We start from the raw sequence: 13,338 nt of genomic DNA, 5'->3' as shown, positions 1-13,338 counted from the left end.
ACAACAACATAAAACACATAAATGTGTAAGTTTCACTGTTAAAGGTAAACACAAACACAGAATACTATAATCCTGCAATAGTGACATATAAACCACTTTTAACACTGATACATAAAGTCTGAGATAAAAGTAGTAAAAATAACTGTAACCCCAGAAATCTGTTAATGGAAAAACAATTTAAAAGACATAAAACCTGACACCAATTACATAAAGTATGAGGGAGAGGGAAGTAAAGTATAGAGTACATGCAATTGAAGTTAAGTTGTTATCAGCATTAAAGTAGACTGCTTATAACTCTAAAATATATGAACCCAGGGTAACCACAATGAAAATTTGTATCGTAGAGACACAAAAGACAAGAGAAAAGAATTAAAGCACACCACCATAAAAAATATAATCAAACCACAAACAGACAACAAAAACAGAAAAGGACAAAGTAAATATAAAACAGACAACAAACAACTAACAAAGTGGAAAGATTAAGTTCATTTCTATTAATAATTACTTTACATGTAATTGAAATAAACTCCCAGTCAAAAGACAGAGTGGCTGAATAGATACAAAAGCAAAATCAAACCATAGGCTGTCCACAAGAGACTCACTGTAGATTTCAGAACATGCATAGGCTGAAATTCAGTGAAAGGATAAAGAAAGATATTCCACACAAATATTTTTGTTTATTTCTTCTAAAAAAAATAACAAGATACATGTGCAGAACATGCAGGTTTGTTACATAGGTATACGTGTGCCATGGTGGTTTGGGGCACCTATTGACCCATCCTTCAAGTTCCCTTTCCTCACCGTCCAACCACCAACAGGCCCTGGTGTGTGTTGCTCCCCTCTCTGTGTCCATGTGTTCTCGTTGTTCAACTCCTACTTGTAAGTGAGAACATGTGGTGTTTGGTTTTCTGTTCCTGTGTTACTTTGCTGAGGATGACGGCTTCTAGCTTTATCCATGTCCCCACGAAGGACATGATCTCATTCCTTTTTATGGCTGCATAGTATCCCATGGTGTATATGTACCACATTTTCTTTATCCACTCTATCATTGATGGGCATTTGGGTTGGTTCCATGTCTCTGTTATCAAAAATAGTGCTGCAATAAACATACATGTACATGTGTCTTTGTAGTAGAATGATTTATGTGCCTTTAGGTATATATTCAATAATGGGACTGCTGGGTCAAATGGTATTTTTGGTTCTAGATCCTTGAGGAATAGCCATACTGTCTTCCACAATGGTTGAACTCATTTACATTCTCACCAACAGTGTAAAAGCGTTCCTATTTCTCCACAGCCTCACCAGCATCTATTGTTTCCTGACTTTTTAATAATCACTGTTCTAACTGGTGTGAGATGGTATCTCATTGTGGTTTTGATTTGAATTTCTCTGATCAGTGATGTTGAGCTTTTTTTCATATGTTTGTTGTCTGCATAAAGGTCTTCTTTTAAGGAGGGTCTGTTCATATCTTTTGCCCACTTTTCGATGTGGTTGTTTGTTTTTTTCTTGTAAATGTGATTAAGTTCCTTGTAAATTCTGGATATTAGACGTTTGTCAGACGGGCAGATTGAAAAGCCATTCTCCCATTCTGTAGGTTGCCTGTTCACTCTGATGATAGTTTCTTTTGCTGTGCAGAAGCTCTTTAGTTTAATTAGATATGATTTGTCAATTTTTGCTTTTGTTGTAATTGCTTTTGGTGTTTTTGTCATGTAGTCTTTGCCCATATTCCACACAAATATTAATAGTAACCAAAAGAGAACAGCAGTTGCTGTATTTATATGTGACCAAGTAGACTCTATGTCAAAAATTGTCACGAGACAAAGACAGTAATTATATAATGATATAAAGTTGATTTAACAAGAAGATATAACAATTATAAATATACATGTACCCAATATCAAAGCATCTAAATTATAAAGCAAACATTAACAAATCTGAAGGGATAAATAGATTGCAATACAATAAGAGTAGAAGAATTCAATACCCTATTCTCTATAATGAATACATCACCCAGACAGAAAATCAATAAGTAAATGGCAGCAATAACACTACAGACCAAATGAACGTACATTCATACAGCATTCTCCACCCAACAGCAGAGGAATACACATTCTTCTTAAGAGCACATAGATAATTTTCCAGGATAGATCACATGTTAGGTCACAAAACAAGTATTAACAAATTTAAGATCAAAATCATTCCAAGTATCTTTTCTGAACAAATTGGAATGAAACTACCAATCAATAACATAAGAAAATGGAAAAATTCTCAAAGTTGTGGAAACTAACAACTCTCATGAACAACCATTGGGTCAAATAGATAATCAAAGGGAATTGTAAACATATCTTGAGATAAATGAAAATGAAAACAAAACATACCAAAACCTATGGGAGACAGCAAAATCAATACTAAGAGGAAAATTTATAGCAGTAGATGACTACATTAAAAAAGAAGAAAGGTTTCAAATTAACAACCTAACTTTACACTTCAAGAAATTAGAAAAAGAAGGCCAAACTAAGCCCTATGTTAACTGAAGGAAAAAAATGAACATTATAAATAAATTAAATAAAGAATAGAGAACAATAGAAAAAATCAACAAATCTGAGAATTGAATTTTGAAAAAAATAAACAAAACTGGCAAATTCTTAGCTAGTCTAACTAAAAAAAAAGAAAAAAAAGACCCAAATAAATAAAATTATAAATGAAAGAGAAGATGTTACAATGGCTACCTGAGAACTTAAAAAAAAATAATAAGGGACTATTATAAATAATCAGATAATAAATTAGACAATCTAAGAAATACATTTCTAAAGATATATAATCTACCAAAACTGAATCAAGAAGAAATAAAAAACTTGAACAGAATAATAAAAAATAAAGAGATTAAATAGTAATCAAAAATTTCCCAACAAGGAAGTCCAAGATAAAATATCTTCCTGGGTGAATTCTATCAAATATTTGAAAGAATAATTAATACCAATTCTTCTTAAATCTTCCAAAAATAGAAATGGAGTAAGTCCAAACTCATTTTATGAACCAGAATCACCCTGATATCAAAGCTAGACAAAGACACCACACTAAAAGAAAACTATAGGTCAATGTGCCTGACGAAATTAGGTGCAAAAATTCTCAAAATACTATCCAACCAAATTTAACATCACATTAGGTGGATTATACACTATGATCAAGTAGGATTTATCACTAGAATGTAAGGATGGTTCAATGTATACAAATCAATAAGGGTAATGCACCATGTAAACAGGATAAAAGATAAAAGCCACATTCACCTCAATAGATTCAGAAATAGCACTTGACAAAATTCAACATTCATTCATGGTAAAATTCTCAACAAAACAGGTATAGAGAGAATCTATCTGAACATAATAAAGGCCATATATGAGAAGCCCACAGCTAACATTACACTCAGCTGTGATAAACTGAAAACATTTCTGTAAGATATGGAACAAGACAAGGATGCCCCTCTCACCACTTCTACTCAATGTAGTACTGGTAGGCCTAGCCAGAACAATTAGACAAGAAAAAGAAGGCATATAAATTGGAAAGGAAGAAGTAAAATGATCTCCATTTGCTGGTGACATGATCCTATCTGCAGGAAATCTTAAAGACTCAACAAAATATTGTTAGAACTAGGGATGGTATGGAGACTGGAGGAAGAGGTAAATACAAGGAGGTATTTACAAAGAGGTAAATACTGGAGGTAAATACAAGGAAGAGAAGAAGAGTTATAGAATAACAAAGCAGTTATATTTGGTAATGAATGAAATAATATAGAACTCTGACACACAAATTAGTTTTAAAATAATTGCAAATTCACATATATAAAAAATGAGAATGGAATGTGTGTGTGTGTGTGTGTGTGTGTGTGTGTATAATGAACATAGCTAGAATAAATAAATGAGAATGAAACTTTATCCATATCCAGAAAGATGGACCAGGTTGTGAAAAATTCCAAATGTACAAATCTAAGTTTTCTACTTTTAAATAATGTGTCTCCTCTGCACTCCACTGGTTCCTTAATCGCTTTACTCCCTATTACAGACTTCCACTTGAAAAAGGTAATTTTTCTACTATGCTGATTCTCTTTCTCCCAGTAATTCACCCAGAAATTTTTGTCTTTTCACTGCTCAGATTGGTAGATGATCAAATAGAGCTTTTAAAAAACAGGCAAGGGAGGTGGCAAAAGTAAGGAGTTGTAAGGGGTCTGAGCTAATGAGTTGGTCTGGCACAGTCTCATAGATGCTGGCGGAAGAGATGAGACCTCTGGGACAGAGAACAAGTACTTTGTTATTCACAGCAATAGCAGTAACAAAAAGACCAGAAACTTTGCTGGTTTTCCAGTCGCAAATTCCAACAGTAAAATGCAAAGTGGGCCTGGTAGTACCTACTCTAAAAGTGGATTGCATCACAAAGAAGGTACCCTAAGCTTGTGCCAACTGAATCTTTTATACTACACAGTAAATATACCTGACTTTTGACCTGAATGAATTCATTATCTTTATCTTATTATACAGTAAATAAACCTGCCATTGGTTCTGAAGGAAAACACGATCTCCATCTTCCAAAGCTCACTATGCAAATGTTCTTGGAAAAGTAGTCTGGAACAAAGACAGTCTCCTCAAAAATGAGTAGGAAAAGGAGACTCATGGAGAACTGTCTTCCAACACAAGGCTTTGACCCATGCCCTGTAATTACTTAACACATACAATTGAGTTTATCTTTACCTATCAGCAATGGGGAGTCGTAAAAAATATATGAGAAGGAAAGTCACTTTTTAAAAGCATAAGCATAGTATCACTGAAGTTTGATAATTAGTTAAAAAGTAGACTAGAGAAAATGACATTTTACTAATTCAGATGAAAGGTAATATTAACATATTAATTTGTTACATGATTTAGATTTATTTCATCTTGCTAAGTAGAGTTTTTGGCTCTCTTTGAATCCAGAATAGCTAACTATTCTCTATGTGCCTATCACATGGTTAAGTGTGCAGCTGGCATACAATAAATACAATGTGTGACATAATAATTTATTAATTTGAATCTGGGTGTCCTAATAACAGTGGGTAGTACTTTTAATGACTGGCTGCAGGAGTGTGGCACAGGAAGGTCTGAATTTACTCATATCTATTCATTATATATTTCATGCCCCAGAAAAGAAAACTTCTCTTTAATGCTACTTGCTTTCTGGGAATTCCCTTTATATGTAAGTTAATTTATGTTTATGAAGAGCAATATCTAAGCTGTTGTGGCACACAGTTCCAAAAAACCAACGTATAGGAGGATCAAAGTTCAAGCATGTTGCAACGTTCTCATTTCTTTCAGGAACTTGGAAGCTGCATTGTCTTTTTTATAATTTATGTTTTATATCAAGGGTAGCTAAACTGTGTAGCTGCTTCATAATTGCACAGGAACATTGCTAGAAATTGAATTTCTAATATTGATGTTTCCTATTCTTAATGTTGCAGTTGTGCTTTTTTAATTAATTCAAAAAAATCGTGTTTGTTATAGGAAAATGCCTAAAGCAAAAACCTGATTCCAAGTACCAGTCAAAAGGAGAAACAAAGCATTCAGTGCTTACTGTGAGAACAATCTCTATGAAGGTCAATGCCATAGATGAAACCGCAGTGTTTTGCTGTTGTTTTCTTTACTAAACTCAGCACTTTTATTTAGAAGCAAATGACAGCATCTCTTATTTAAGTTTAAAAGTTAACCTTTGCCAAATGACTATAGAAATAATTAACAATATTATCTAAGTCAATTTAGCTAATTAAGCTTATGCTGCATCTCTGTCATCTCCTTTGAGTTCTTCAAGGATTTTGGAACCTCAGAAAAAGAAAAAAGGAATTTTCATAGAGAGAAGTTGCATAGCACAATTGAGGTGAAAGGTTGAATAACTCTGGTAGAATAAGTCTTGTAAATGTCACTGGAATATATTGCTTTATATGTTATGATACCTCGGTACTTTTAGAATGCAATAAATTCCACTATATTGAACTGATGCAGGGGCAAGTGTGTGGTTGTTATTATTTCCCCTGACTGTCCGCATTTTAGAATTAGTATTTTTTTTTTTTTTTTTTTTTGAAACGGAGTCTCGCTCTGTCGCCCAGGCTGGAGTGCAGTGGCCGGATCTCAGCTCACTGCAAGCTCCGCCTCTCGGGTTTACGCCATTCTCCTGCCTCAGCCTCCCGAGTAGCTGGGACTACAGGCACCTGCCACTTTGCCCGGCTAATTTTTTTTATTTTTTTTTAGTAGAGACGGGATTTCACCGTGTTAGCCAGGATGGTCTCGATCTCCTGACCTCGTGATCCACCCGTCTCGGCCTCCCAAAGTGCTGGGATTACAGGCTTGAGCCACCCTAATTCTCATCAATATTTTTCTCATTGAATTATTAAATAATTCATTATTTTTAAGGTCCACCCGCTCCTAACATAAAAAAACACATATTTCTCTGAGCCTCATTTCCACTATGCACTGTGACTTCCCACGTGAATCTGTACCAGAGTGAAGAACGATTTAGTGCAATATTAATTCTGATCTAAAATTCCTCACCAATGTGGGTTTTTTTTAATCAATAAAGACAATAAAAAATAAATACTAAAGATCCTAAATTCTTACTCTAGGAAATTTCAAAACTAACCCTTTTATATTTTGGCTCAATTGGGTAAGCTTCCCATGTTGCTGGGTTACTGCACAAATATATAAATGTGTGTATATATGTGTATGTGCACACAAGTGCAATTTCTATAACTTTGCAACTGAGAAACAAAGTCAGTATATATGTATTTATACATGTAATTTTTATAACTTTACCCACTAATAATAAAAACCTTATGCAAATGAATTCATTCATGATGAGACCTTACACAATGTGATCTTGTAGCACTGATTTCTCTTTACATAAATGTTATTGTTGCTAATTCTTTAGTCTTCTTCTTCATTCTGAAAATATTAGTGTCTTTTCTTGGTGAGAGAGCCCAAGAGACATGAGAAGGATTGTTCTCTTCAGCTCTTGTTCTCAGTGCTTGAAATGCTTGCCATTGTCAACACGATCCGGTGCCACAGCCACTGTCACATTCACAGACACCACTGTGCAGAATTTATTAGGTTTACATAAAGGTTATGTGGAATAAATCACAGGCCTTTATCTTTGCCTGGTATCATCTTTGCATTATTTATGAGCAAAGAACAATACATCATGCTGGACTGCTATAATTCTCCTAGTAAAACATCATTTTCCTGGAGAGCCTGATGCCAGTGTGAAGAGGCAAGTCCCTTTCTGCAGGGCATGTTTCTGACAGTACATCAGAGAGATGTGGACTGCACCTACTATTCATAATCAATTTACGATGTAGCGCAACCCACAGAGGAGCAGAATTTCTCTAGGCTGCATTCTCCAAGAAAGGATGCTTATCTTGTCCATCCTCTGGACACCATACTGTTGCAGTTCAGTGATAAATTCAACAATTTTTTAAAGAGTGTTCACTATATTCTAGACACCATTCTAAGTGCTTGGAATTCTTCAGGGAAAAAAGAAATAACAGTTACAGTCTTAGCCTAGGTTCCCCCTAAAAGGAGCCTGAGAAAACAGTTTAGATTCATGAATTTTAATTTTGAGAAGTGAACACAAGTAACTGGAGTAGAATACTAGAAGGGCAAGACAGGGAAGGAGGGAAAGTTAACTTCAGGTTGCATCTCTGAGCTGATTGATTACAGCTCAGTAGACAACTAGAGCACAATTCCATTGGAGATCTTCTGAGAAGATGTGTACACAAAAGTCAGTATTGTCCACCCGAAACAAAAAAGAGAAATTTTTATTCTTAATGGCAAAGGGTTATACCATAGAACATTAGCTCTGTGTATCAGAAAGGCTCTCCTCTGCATGTAGCAGAAAGACTGAGCATGACCTTATAGGCATCTCAGAAGTGACAGAGTAAGATGCCAAAAGCAAGAAATTTGTGGTAGAGGTAACACAAAGTGCTATCAGATTATACTTGCGTAAAACTATACCATAGCAATGACTGGGGTGAAAACAATGGCCAAAAAGACAGCAAGTGGGACACAAGAGATGTCCAGTCCAATTCCTGCTTTTGAGGAGCTTACATTCTAGTGACTTTATTTTAATCCAATCCAGATACTTTATCTAGGGCTTTCTTAAGAAAGGAAAAAAATAAAAAGATTAAATGAGAATGGTTGTAGCTTACAATACTTTTAGGCATTGCTATACAAGAAAAATAAAATAATAAAATAAAACTATAAAATATAAATATAAATAGTAAAAATAATAAAAAATACATGCATTTGTTTCCAATTCCTATCATGAAGAAATTGATTAAAATTTTCAACTAGATTTGTCTAAGAGGACCAACTATAGTGTGTCCTTGTCTAAATAGCTCATGTGTTATTTTTTTAGGTCCTACAGGATGGACTTAGTTTAGAATCAGTTTTAACTGAAATATTAATAAGATCACAGATGTCAACTACTAACATTCTAAAATCAAGACTTGCAAGCAAAAGGAACAATAACATGGTAGTTTTTAAACCCTCAACAGAAAAGTCATATCTATCCATTGGAGAGGCTTGAGAGGCCAGAGGAGATGGACTTAAAAAAGAATTCTTGAAGAGAGCAGTCAAGGTTCTCTGAGTTCTCTACCCATATGCCAAGGAAGGAGGCTAAGAGGGATTTAAGTTCTTTCCAAAACCAGGGAAGGAGGCTTCAATGGGATGCCTTGGAGAGCTTTATCTGTTTTCTATAGAACTTGGAAAACATAGCAGACTGATCACATGCTGGGAAGCCTAAAGGGAGAGTGGCAACGGCTGCCTAGCTACTCTGCTAGAAGAGAAAAACAAGTTACAAATTTGGGGACAATGTCTACTCCCAGAATTTTCAGGGTATAGTCAAGAGAGTACTGGAGAAAGGTTGACTTAAATTCTGTCCAAGAATCATGCCTGGAGAGGAGCGGAGTCCTCAGCCAAAGGAATGTCTTGGTTTCGAAGGAGAAATAACAAATCATCAGACAGAAGCGATACATTTATCCACATCAAGGGAAATACATTTGAAAGATCCCCAGAAATGAAAACAAGAATAATAATCTCTGGAAGTCTCAAAAAATCAGCGCAGAACAGAATAATCCAGTTTTAAATATCTGCCAAATGTGTAGCTTCCCCACTTTGAGAAATCTAAAAGACGTAATGTATTCCTATATAGAATTCTACAGGATGCCACTGTAGACATCCTAAAATATAAATAGTAATGGTTATTTTCCACACTCAATCATGTGGATACCAAAAAGATATTAATAAAGCATAGACCCCACAGAGAGGGCAGAGGAAAAAGAAGAAATGAGGAGAGAGGAGGATCAAAGAAAAACTAAGCTTCTAAAAGCACACTCAAGAATTGACAGTACTTGGAAGGGAAGACAAGCAATAAGAACATTTCTGTTGTGTTCACAACAGTTTTTAGTAAGAATTTTTGATGATGAAAGTCTAGTAATGAGCTGTCCCTGCATATGTTCCAGGTCTTATAGGACATAATATCAGGGACATAGGTAATTAAGACAAATAAGGAAAGAACAGAATTAAAAGATATAATAATGCATAAAGCAGGAGAAAGCTTAGAGATCAGGGGCTATGGTACCACTTGGTTTCAGCAGACAGAGGGAGAACCTGAGATTATTGACTAGAGAGCATATTCTGGTGTCAACAGTCAAGTATAAGCTAAGTGAGGGAATGCAATTGTAAAAACCAATCTTTCTTCTAAGTCTCTGAATTCTTAATGAATGAAATGCAGCAAGATGGACTTTTCTTTCCGGATATAGAAATTGTGGATGGAAGTAGCGATTGTAACTGATTTCAAAACAATTCAAATAAAGATCTTCTATCACCCCCCTCAATTTGCTGTCTGACCATAGCTCTTCAAAGGAACTCTTCAAGAGAAGCTGGAAAACTGAATGGATGATGCACCTGACTATCAATAAATGAAATCAAAAGAATCATCTGAAAAATGGGAACTTAGGCAATAAGCAATTTTCTTCTTCTTTGTGACATCAGACTACTTTGAGTCTTTTCTCCAAAATTACAGGGTGTGACGGGGAGGAACTGTGTCAACCAGAGTATAGTACTGAATGCATTCTAAGGTGACAGGAGTCAATTTCAACCTGTTGCACAAGCATAATTTCATAAGCAGGCAAACTGAGTTTTTGGAGAAAAAATTATCTTCTGTCTATCCTTAAAAATTTATGCAGATTTTTCAGATATATGATTCCCCAAAGATACACACAGTTCTAGATTTGGCATGCCTAGAGATTTCACTGAAACCAACATTCTCTTAAAAAAACAAAAAAACAAAAAAACAAAAAACTGTTAGTAAAGTTTAGGAAGGAGGGAATTTCCATTTATCTTGAGAAGACTTTGTTCTGTTAGTCAGACGCTGATGGATGGTTAGGCAGGCCCTCATCATTGTGAGCAGAGCCTCACAAACCGACATTGGTCTTATTTTTCTAAAAGGATTTTAGCAAAGATAAATTGATCAAAGTGTTCTTATACTAGTACAAAGAGAAGGAGATTGGCTAGATTTTCCTTCTGGAAGCTACAAAAACCCCAAAGCAAACAAAATCTAGAAATCACAGGTCATGACTATTCATATTTCTTTTCTTTATTTTAATTAAAACCTACTCTTCAGTAAATAGATTTTCTTTAAATTTATACATTCCCATTGCAGTTTAACACTTTGTAGAGAGGTGATGTATAACACAGTTAACTGATTAGTATAATTTCAATTTGCCTTAATATACCAAATCTCTGTTGTGAAATATCCACAGTTAATGACCAGTGTAGACTCAGTTGAGGTCATTGTCGGTATTACCAAGTCCCAAATTTAATTTTACAGATGAGGAAAAGAAAAAGATCATTAAAGTATATGTCTCTCCCAATTTTAATATTCTGTTATGTAGATCTTTATACTGTTTTCTCACTTTGCTTTCTTCCTTCCGCTTTGCTTGTGTTTCCCCTTACATGACTGTTTCGCTTTATAAGCTTTTAGAATTAAAAGCCATGGGCCGGGCGCGGTGGCTCACGCCTGTAATCCCAGCACTTTGGGAGGCCGAGGCGGGCGGATCACAAGGTCAGGAGATCGAGACCATCTTGGCTAACATGGTGAAACCCCGTTTCTGCTAAAAATACAAAAAAATTAGCCGGGCGCGTTGGCAGGCGCCTGAGGCTGAGACAGGAGAATGCCGTGAACCCGGGAGGCGGAGCTTGCAGTGAGCCGAGATCGCGCCACTGCACTCCAGCCTGGGTGATGAGCAAGACTCCATCTCAAAAAAAAAAAAAAAAAAAAAAAAAAGGCCATGTAGCCAATATCATGAGCCTTTTCTCATGCCAGCTGGGCTTCGGGTCCTTGTTTTCAATTACATTTAAGTAAAAATGAAGTTAGTCCAGAAAAAATAGCCCAACCACACTGCTACCTACCCCATCCTCTTGAAAATAGTGGTTCCTAGATCATGTCCTTTGCAGGGACATGGAAGGAGCTGGAAGCCATTATCCTCAGCAAACTAACACAGGAACAGAAAAACAATCACTGCACGTTCTCACTTATAAGTGGGAGCTGAATGATAAGAACACACGAACACGTCCAGGGAAACAATACACACTGGGGCCTGTCAGGAGGACAGGCGGAGGAAGAGCTGCTAATAGGGAAGAATTGCTAATGGACGCTGGACTTCACACCTAGATGATGGTTTGATCTGAGCAGCAAACCACCATGGCACATGTTTACCTATGTAACAAATCTGCACATCCTGCACACATACCTCAGAACTTAAAATAAAAGTTGAAGAAAAAATAAACAAGAAAATAATGGTTCCTCTCTTTTGCTATCTTCTAGGAGCCTCTCCTGTACAGAATTTAACTGAGAACAATACAGGGAGAGGAATTCTGACTTAGAAGATCTTAGACTAAGCAGCAGTGAGGATGCTGAGTTGACAACAATCAAACACATAGGCATATGAAAATTTGACCTTGATGTGGGTACTGACTGAACACCATACCAACCTGACATCTCCAAGGGATCTCGAAGTAATATTATAATCCACTAATATCACAGTGGTTTCAAAACCCCACTGGAAGGATTATGGATAGAGAAAATGTTGTATGCCAGAACATGTGATTACAAGAAATATTTTGATAGTCACTGAGGGAGAAAGGTGAGACTGGTAAGCAACATGATGAAATAGCAAGGGAAGATCATTAGCTCTTTTCTAAGGAGAGTAGACGTGGTTAATAGCAGAGTTCCCGTTAAATGAGTGGATGAGCTGAGGCCATGTCACCAAAAGTCCTTTTTTCCTATGATTTCCCCACATATCACAGTCTTTCCTCTAAATCAGTGCTGAACACAGATTTAAGAATGTTCTTTTGAAGCATCACCAATCGTTGGTCTTCTGCAGGTACTCACATTACTCAGTCCAGCTCTGCATTCTTGTGAATGCAATCAATCAGTCAATAGTGTTCCAGTGGATAAACAAGTGAGAGCCTCTGTTCCAGTCCACCTTGTCTATTAAGAAACTAGCTTCAAAATAACATCCTTTCTGAGATCTCAGTGCCACTTTAGACTTCAGTAACTAAGTATGCAGACAGCAACCTCTGGAAACTAATTCCTGACTCTGTATTTGTTATCTTCATTTTTATTTAAGACAAACCCTGTTCAGAAATGCCTGATTTTTGTTTACACATTGCTACAATAACTAAGAGCATTATGTTGAGTTAATATAAAAATAAATTGATTAACCCATTGCAAGACCTTTAAATATAAATGTTTAGTTAAATACAAAGAAAATTCCCAGTGGTTGCTCCATATGTACTTCTGTTGGGAAAACAATAACCATAACCACATGGTATATTCATTTAAACTCTATTTTACACTAAAACTCATTAAAGTGTTCCGATGATTCTAGTAAGGAGTCAGAAGTAATCATCATATTTCACAAGTTTGACCCATTTAGGCTCTAAGATGTTCCTAGTTGTCAGTCATTTCAATAATGCCCAATACAGGATTAAAACAATAATATGTATTAGTAACAGTGCACTTTTCTTTTTTGTGATCATAGTTCATTTTCTTCTTTACTGATGTTCTGAAAGACATAGAGATCCAAACACTGAATGATAAAACTCATAGCAACAGAATATTTTGTATATTAAAATTTTGTTTGAAACATGACAACAGGCTACTAAAGTGATGAGAACAGCACCACAAGACAGCAAAGTTTATCTCAACCTTCCTAGCTTTTCCAGTGTTGGTATTCCCCCAAGGTGATCATCTATTACT

This window comes from Rhinopithecus roxellana, chromosome 5 (assembly GCF_007565055.1).
Source record: "Rhinopithecus roxellana isolate Shanxi Qingling chromosome 5, ASM756505v1, whole genome shotgun sequence".
In the NCBI taxonomy this organism is placed as follows: domain Eukaryota; kingdom Metazoa; phylum Chordata; class Mammalia; order Primates; family Cercopithecidae; genus Rhinopithecus; species Rhinopithecus roxellana.
Note: the sequence above shows the minus strand (reverse complement) of the source record.